The sequence below is a fragment of the Nycticebus coucang genome, chromosome 10, assembly GCF_027406575.1.
Source record: "Nycticebus coucang isolate mNycCou1 chromosome 10, mNycCou1.pri, whole genome shotgun sequence".
Classification (NCBI taxonomy): Eukaryota; Metazoa; Chordata; class Mammalia; order Primates; family Lorisidae; genus Nycticebus; species Nycticebus coucang.
The window spans coordinates 68,881,266-68,890,836 of NC_069789.1; the positions used below are offsets into that span (position 1 = coordinate 68,881,266).

General features: G+C 37.6%; 1 non-coding gene across 1 annotated transcript; it reads left to right on the forward strand.

Annotated features, from left to right (window-relative positions):
• Window positions 1–9,173: 9,173 nt before the first annotated feature.
• LOC128597893 (U6 spliceosomal RNA) lies at window positions 9,174–9,280 on the forward strand. The gene has a single exon (XR_008383446.1). It is a non-coding gene; the product is annotated as a U6 spliceosomal RNA (small nuclear RNA).
• The last annotated feature ends 291 nt before the right edge of the window (window positions 9,281–9,571 follow it).

Here is a 9,571-nt window from a genome sequence, read left to right on the forward strand (position 1 = left end):
TGCTTCAGTCTCCCAGGACTTGGGACTATAGGCGCCCACCACAACGCCCGTCTATTTTTCTGTTGCAGTTTGGCTGGGGTCGGGTTTGAACCCACCATCCTTGGTCTGTGGGGCCGGCACCCTACTCACCCTACCCACTCTACCCACAGGTACCACCCAGCATACCCTCATTTTAAAAAATTTAATAAAAGGTGACTTTTGCAGCTTCTCTGGCTTAGACTTTGTATCTCCAATTTGGACTTCAGCTGCATGAACCAAACTTTGACTCAACTTGATGTACAGATTCTGAGTCCAGCTTCGAGTTAGGATAGTTAACTTCATGCCCCCCTGCTCTGACCCTCCCTGGGCTTGCATTCTATTTATAGCCTCCACCTGTTACTAGTCTTTTTTCCACCCAAGACTTTGCTGCCTTGTGCACGCCTGACATTCTGTAACCCTTCGTCAGCTTATCACGAAAATTAGACCAAATAGCCAACCCCTCGGGGAAAAACAAATGGAAATACCCTTCCCTTTTTCACAGAAAAAGGCATCTTTTAGTCCCTGGTCAAAATTCAGCAGCAGAGTGCAAATAAGAACATTTTCTTTTTTCTATAGGAAATGAAAACTTTAAAAATCCGTAGCCCCTCAGTGCTTTCATAGATTATAAGGTTTATGGTCCAGCCACCATTTAGCCAACAGCAACTTTTTAAAAGGCTTAGGATACTTGATAGAGTGAGCTTAGGAATTTATTTCAGTTTTCACCAGTGACATTTAGATATGTAAACTTCCTGGGATTCTCTATGGGAGGATCTCACATGAATATGAAAGTGTTGCTGATCAGATAGTAGCCAAGAGCCTGTGCTTCAGAGTCAGACCTCCTCTGTTGTGTAACCTTGACCAAGATATGCTGCCTCTCAACACATCAGTGTCACTGGTTAAATGAGGAGGGTAGTATTAACATCATAATTCTTGTGACAATTATATACGTAAATAAGAATATGTTGTATAGCGTTTGGCTATATTTGCCTTCACCAGAAAAACAGAATACTACTCTTTGTTTATAAAGTTCAAACAAAGGGCTGAAAAGGCATTTTATTTTACTTTATTTTATTGAGACAGATTCTCACGATGTCACCCTCAGTAGAGTGCTGTAGCATCACAGCTCATAGCAACCTCCAACTCCTGGGCTTAAGCGATTCTCCTGCCTCAGCCTCCCGAGTAGCTGAGGGAGGAGAATCGCCACAACGCCCGGTTATTCTTTTGTTGTATTTGTCATTGTTGTTTGGCAGGCCCAGGCTGGGTTCAAACCCGCCAGCCCCGGTGTATGTGGCTGGCACCCTAGTCACTGAGCTACAGGCAGCAAGCCTGAAAAGGCATTTTAGAAATTAAATTTTTAGAAGTGCTTCTTAGTTTAGTCATTGTAGTAAGCATTAAGAAGTGGGATCTATATCTGGCCCCTTGATTAGGGGTGGATTTGACATGGCTTGACTAGTACAGTACATGGCAGTGGTGATGCTTTGTGACTTTGAGGCTGGGTCATAAAAGGTCATGCTGCTTCTGCCTCATTCCCTTAATCAGTCACTTCAGATGGCTCCCTCTGGAGACACTCTCTCTCAGAACCCAGGCCCAAGCTATAGACCAGGCGTCCTCAAACTTTTTAAACAGGGGACCAATTCACTGTCCCTCAGACCGTTGGAGGGCCGGACTATAGTTTAAACAAAAATACTATGAACAAATTCCTATGCACACTGCACATATCTTATTGTGAAGTAAAAAACAAAACAGGAACAAATACAATCACACCGCTTCATGTGGCCCGCGGGCCGCAGTTTGAGGACGCCTGCTATAGACTCTGGAGCCACCCGGAGAGAGCAGGTGCCTGATGAATAGTCTCAGCTGAGCCCAGGCGCCCAGCCTCTCCTGCCCACACATGTTGAGTGAGGGGTCCTCACATGACTCCAGTCCCTGCCATTTGAGTTTTTCCAGCAAGGGCTCCAGACATAGTGGAGCAGAGAAAAGCCACTCCACTGTGCCTTATTCAAATTCCTGTTTTCAGAATTTATAAGCATGATAAGATGGTTGTTGTCTTCACTATTATGTCTGGGGTATTTGTGACACAAAAATATTAATGTGTATCCACAGCAGCAAAACAGCAAAATCATGAAAATAGTTCAAAAGGAAATAGGAAATTGGTTTCATGGGTATTGAATAGTTTGCACTTAAAAACAGATGACATTAAAACATCAAAATTCAATTGTTAAATTGTTATAAAATGTTCCTGCTCCAATTTTAGAAGAATTTTTTCTGAAGCTATCTAAATCCTTACATAGGCTTCCTTGGAGACACTGCTTAGCAAAGCCTAATCATTATTAATTGCCATAATTCTCTTTTTAAGTAAATGAATTCCAATGATAGATAGTATGGAAATAACATTTACCTAATTAAACCAAGATTTAAAAGCATCTACACTACTTGGCACACAATGAGACAGTAAGTTTCAAATTTTAAAGTAATTAGAATCACTCTGGATGCCAGTTGAAAGTCTGATTCCAAGGCCCATCCACAGAGATTCTGATGCAGGAGGCATGGATTTTTGACAAGCAATTCAGAAGATTCGATACAGGTGGGATAGGAAAAAAAAAAGCTTTTAAAAAATACCCCAAAGACAGGACAGAGTACACAGAACAAGTGGGTACCATAGCTTCTGCCCTCAAGCTACTTAACAGAACAGATATTTCTGTGAACAATATAAAACATTAGGCTTTCAAGTTGGGTTTTGGGTTTTAATCCACTAGAGTCAACATTTTTCTTCTTTAATTTGAATTGTCAGCTAGGAGAAAAACTAGGCCCAAGAGTCTGAGGTTTTTCTAACTGGCAGGAAAGCTTAAGCAATTTACTTAGTTGTGGATCTGATTAACGCAGTTCATTTACAACTTATATGAGCAATATATTCTATACATTAAGTGAAGAATTTAATGTCTTAAAGTTTAATGCTACTTTCCAGGAAGACTAAAGGGAAGCTCTGTGTTTCACATTGAATAACTAGCCCAGGAGGAACTTTGGACTGAATATCCCAGGAAGCTTTTTAGTAAGATTACAAGTAATAAAGCATGGGGTTGAAATTGGAATAAGACATTTTCCACCACATATCTGGTCTCTTCTTTCATTGTGCTCTTAGGATAACAGAATTACCAGTATTTTCCTAACTCCTTTATAAAAATCCAAAGAAAAGTATTTTAAATTAAACATGGCAAATTGAATTCATGAGACATACAAGAAAAATATATGATCTCGCAAAGAGAACAGGGAATGAGATAACACCAAAAAAAAAAAAATCTCAACCAAATTTTAGACTATGAAAAATCTATGGACAATTATGAACAGATTTAGAATAGAGAAGGCTAAAATATAAGATTTCCAAGGGAGGAATGCCAATAAGAGACCAGTAATTCCTACCCCAAAGCATCAGATCAGGCAGTTGGAGTTTCCTGGTACCTTTAAAGGTGAGGGTGTAGAGTGCAATTGAAAAAGGAAGATTGGCACCTGTATCTCAACTGGCTAAGGTGCCAGCCACATACACCAGAGCTGGGGGATTTGAATCCAGCCTGGACCTGCCAAATAACAATGACAACTACAATCAAAAAATAGCCGGGCATTGTGGCGTGCGCCTGTAGTCCCAGCTACTTGGGAGGCTGAGGCAAGAGAATCACTTAAGCCCAGAAGTTGAAGGTTGCTGTGAGCTGTGATGCCACAGCACTCTACCCAGGGCAATAGCTTGAGGCTCTGGCTCAAATAAAAAAAAAAAAGAAAAAGGAAAATTGGTTGTTGTAATTGTCATTGTTGTTTGGCAGGCCTGGACTGAATTCGAACCCGCCAGTCTCCATGTATGTGACTGGCACCCCACCCACTGAGCTACCAGTGCAAAACCCCAACCAGATTTTTAATGCTTTCCTGTTTTCTATCGATAGACATTCAAGATTAGTAATCACTGAAGTAGCAGCCTCTAATATTAAAGAAAGAATCCTATACAAACAAGAAGATAGATGAAATGAATTTAGAAGAAACAGAAAAACTTCAGGAAGCAGAAGAAAACTTCAAAAACCCACAGAAAGACAAATAAAGATAGTCCAGTATGAAACAAGAAGCCCCATGCTAGAAAAAAAAAAATTTAGAGAACAGACCTTTTAGAAAAAGAACTTGGGATATAATTTAAAATGTATTATATGTGTTAAAAGGTAAACTTGAGAACATTCCTAATCTTTATCCCCTGCCAAAAACAAGTTTGGATGACAGAAAGAAAAAAATGAGAAAATTAGAGGATCAATTCAGTGATCGACATCTGCCTAAGTGATGCTCTAGAAAGAAGGAACTGAGAATGTGCAATGGAATACATTAGCAAAGAAATCACGAAAGAACATTCTGCATAAATAAATAACATATTTTCACTATGATAGATAATGCCCATATGACATTAAATTAAATGATACCATAGTTTAATAATTAAAAAATAAAAAAGTTCAAGGCCCAAGGCTTCAACACAACAGAAATTTATATCTCACAAAGAAATTCAAGGCAATAAGGAAGTCACTTCCATGTAATGATTTAGATGTCCAAGATCATTCCTTTTAGTGGCTCTGGCATTCCCTAGTTAATTGCTATCTAGCACGTGGAAGGGGAAAGGTAAAGCATAGAGGAAGCTCACCTGTTTTATAGAAGCCTTAGTCCAAAAATACCACGCATCCCTTCTGCTAACATTCCATTGATGAGAACTAGTCATATAGCCATACAGGGTTTCTCAAAGAGCCGGAAATTAAGGCTTCTCATCTATCATCCTCTTTTCAGAAGTTGTGAAATCCCCAAAATAGAAGACCAAAAAAACCAGAGTAAAATAAGCTGAATTCCAACAATGATGATGAAAACATATTCCAGGATGACAGTTGTGCAGCAAACCTAGAAAGCAAGTTATAATGGGGGCAAAAAGATGAATAAGAAAGAATAAGCCTACATGTACACACACACAACTCATAGATTCCGTTTCATGTTTGACTACACTAAGAAAAGTTTTAGTGTTCTGTCAGAGACTAGGAAATTGAATTAGTGATAGATACATAAAATTAAGTAACTAAAAAGAAAAGAAATATACCCTAGTATATACCATGTCTCTCATCTGCAAATCATACTCAGTTATAAAACATAAACACTGAATATTTAACCACAAAATTAGAACCTGTACAGTGGATAGTGGGCAATGACAAACATATTGGGAATGGGGAATGGAAATGTAAAGGAGCCAAATTCTCATTGTTCACAAGAAAAAGTTAAGTGATAATATTTTAAATTGAAAAATGAAAAGGTAAGAGTTTATCTATGTTTAGATATATGGAGAGTCTTAACCTCGGTTCCCCAAAAAGCAGAACCTGAAACGAAGGCTGTTCCCTTATTAGGAGAAATGGGAGGAAGGGGACTGAAGTAAGGAAAGGGTGAACACTAATCAAAGGCAGTTGCCAAGGTAATACTCTTGATATCAAGTCAGGCGCTCGTGATGTTAACCATGACTGATGGTTCTGTGTCAAGACCATCCTGTGAGACACTGTGTAAATGACCATGACTTGAGACAGTCCATCAGCTTCCACATCTTATTGGTCAAAGTTTCACTTCACATTTTTAAGTTAAGCAAACATAGTCATCAGGAGGGCAAGGTGACATCTCAGGGTCCATTGGGAAGCCTTGACGTGAGGCAAGAAGCATGGGTGGTAAGCGAGAAACAAGAGGCTGTTTGGGCATGGCTCAATGAAGTTTGTTGGTGTCTACGCACAGCAGGTCACTGCAAGGTGAGAGAACAGAGCAATCACCACACCCTCTACAGATGAGTGAGCTAGTCTGACAAAGATAGTACACAGAGGGTGTTTGTATTTAGGAAAAAAAACATCTTAAAGAATTAAATGGAATTGCCAATGGAAAAATGAAATAGGGGTAGTAAGATTAGGATAGAATTCTTAAAATGTATTTTTATTTTTTTAACTTGTATATATGTATTATTAGGTTAAAAAGATAAAAGTACTTTACATATTAGCATTTTTTATTCCACGTATGTATCATTGTTAGCGAAGAATGTTTTAATTTTAACAAAGGTTAAATCAAAGTGTTTTGTTCTTAATTTTAAGGTTGGGCCATTTCTATTTCCATGCTACATGGATGTAATCCATCACCAAAATTCATAAAATTGACTAGAAATTCTCAAACTTGGTGGTCTGAGGATTCCTTCATACTCTTAAAAATTCTATAGGTTTTAGTTGCTTGATATTTACCATATATAAAAAATAAAATTGAGACAAAAATATTTGCTTATTGATTCACTTTAAAATAATTATAAATCCTCTGTATGTTGTTATTAATAAAATATTTTTTATTTATAAAAACACAAGTTTTTTTTAAAACAAAAGTATTTGTTTTCTTTTTTTTTTTGTAGAGACAGTCTCACTTTATGGCCCTCGGTAGAGTGCCATGGCCTCACACAGCTCACAGCAACCTCCAACTCCTGGGCTTAAGTGATTCTCTTGCCTCAGCCTCCTGAGTAGCTGGGACTACAGGCGCCCACCACAACGCCCGGCTATTTTTGGTTGCAGTTTGGCCGGGGCCAGGTTTGAACCCGCCACCCTCGGTATATGGGGCCAGCGCCTTACCGACTGAGCCACTATTTGTTTTCTAAAACAAAATACTTTAGTGAGAATAGCAGCATTGTGAATATTTTTGCAATTCTCTTTACTTTCTGGTTCAATGAATATAGTTTATTTGTTACATCTGCATCTGTATTCAGTTTATTGTGATATGTTGTTTAAACTCTATTAAAAAAAAAGTGGCCTCACATAGATGTGTTATTAGAAAAAGAAAGAGTATTTTAATAGCCTTTTCTGGTAATCCTATTTATTCTTATTTGATACCACACCAAAATATAACATAGGAAACCATACATATGAACTTTTTGTATGCCATTACAACAAAAATCCTTAGTCTATTCTGTACTTTAAAAGGACCTTTCTGTTAACCATGAATGATTTTATAACATTATGCATTGGTCATATGAAAAGTATTGGTTCACTAAAGTTCAGATCTTCCAAATGCTGACCCATCTCAAAATACAGCCAAACAATGACAATCATTAACACCATCAGCCGTCACATTAGAAAAGTCTTTAGGTATTAGGAAACTGGGGGGAACAGTCTACCTCATGGGATGAATACAAGATTATCAAACTTTAAATTTTTGTATGAGAATTCAAGTTATTTTAATTGGCAACAAAAAAATGTCAGTTGCTTTTTAAAAAATGACTGACTTGCCTCATTTATCTTTTTTAAATGTCTGCCAAATAAATTAGAATAACACTAGTTTGTCTAGTAGTTGTTCCTTCAAGCAAAAATGGTATTCATGAAAAAAGCAGCTAGTCTAGCTCGCAACTCATATACAAATGCTTTTCTCCAAGGCAGCCATCATACTTCAGAATGTATAAGTACTTTATGCTTATTTCCCATTTTGTCATATATAATGTTAAACTGACATGTGCACAAAGGCTGAGATTTAACAGAAGTAGTAATCTTTACTGCTTCATAAAGATATTCCTCAGTGTAACTGGAATTTTTTTAAGCTGCAAATATATGGTGGTGAAGAAATACAATGACAACTAGTATAGTTGTTTGGTACTACTGCCTTGATCTATGTTAAGATCTCAGCAGCTTTACCCACCATTGCTTTTGTGCCATATTGGAAATGTCAACCCAGTGAAAAGGTAAGTAATGTTTTAGTATTACCATAAAAATAGTTTTGTCTGTAAGTCACCCAGACAGGACCTCAGAGACCCATGGGATCTGTGGACTGCACTTTGAGAACTACTAATCTAAGTACTAAATGACATAAATGATTATAAAAAAAGAGTCCTTACTTTTCTGCCTGACTGAGGGAATAATTGCACTAAGTGTTGAAAGCTGCATAGATTGTACATATGCAGCAATAGTAGTGATACTTGATCACAGCTCAGAAGACCTGAATTCCAGTGCTATCATTCATAAGTCATAAGACTTACAACTTTTCAACTGTGTTTCTTTGATTTCATTCTCCCCATGTATATAGTGAAGATGATACAACCTACCTCCTAGGGTTGCTGGATAGACAAGAGCTACTCCAAGTACTCAATTCCTGAACCCTCAATATCAGCACCACCCAAGAATTTGCTAGAAATGAAAATTCTGGGGACCTAACCCATATGTGTAGACTCAGAATCTCTGAGATTGGGGCTTAGCAATCTCTGTTTAATCAGGCTCTCAAGGTGAATCTTACTCATATTGAAGGTTGAGAAGTACTAATATACATAGATCTTACATGATAAAGAATTAGAAATTTTGAACACAAAATAAATTTATATTATACTAAGAATAAGAAAAGAAAGGCCTTCCAGGCAAAAGAACTGCATAAAGATAGTTATCTGTGTATTTGGTTTTATGGTTTTCCCTTCCCCACTTATCACATTAATATTTGGATCATCTGGAGTGGCACCTGTGGCTCAGTGAGTAGGATTCCTGGCCCCATATACCTAGGGTGGTGAGTTCAAACCCAGCCCCAGCCAAACTGTAACAACAACAACAACAAAAAAAATAGCCAGGTGTTGTGGCAGGTGCCTGTAGTCCCAGCTACTTGGGAGGCTGAGGCAAGAGAATCACCTAAGCCCAAGAGCTGGAGGTTGCGTGAGCTGTGATGTCACGGCACTCTACCAAGGGTGACAGAGTAAAATTCTGTCTCTTAAAAAAATAAAAATAAAAATAAATAATTAATAAATAAAAATATTGTATCATCCACAGTGGGGTAGCACTGGTCCTACTATGGGTATTAAAGATATATGTGTTCTCTTTTGCACTGCTGGTGGAATTATAAACTAATACAACTTCAATGGAAAGAAGTATAGAGAATTCTCAAAGATCTAAAAATTGACCTTCCAATTGATCTTCAATCCCATTACTAGATATGTGCCCAGAAAAAAAAATCATATTACCATAAGGACATTTGGACTAGAATATTTATTTCAGGCCAATTCACAATTGTCAAGACGTGGAAGCAACCCAAGTGCCCATTAATCCGTGAACAGATTAATAAATTCTAGTATATGTATACCATGGATTAATATTCAGCCTTAATAAAAGATGGAGGTGCTTACTTCAGTATCACATATACAAAAATTAAAATGATACAGAGAAGATTAGAATAGCCCTGGCACAAGGAAGACATGAAAATTCATGACACATTCTGTATTTTTCTCTTTCTGTTAGCCTTATACCCAAAGGCCATTTCAACATCTAAGCTGAGAGACAAAGTATCTTAACATGAAGGGGGTAGTGAGAGGAAAAAACAGGGGAAGGAAGTGAACAAGAAGAAAACACACATGAGGAAGAACAACCAGAAAAAGTCTGGCAATATGAAAAACCAAAGCAGAACAAACCCATCCCACCAAGAGATCATGAGGTGGCTTCTGCAGAGTATTTTAAAGAATTAATGGAAATGACAGAGGGGAATTTAAAATATGGATGGCAAGAACAATAAAGAGAAT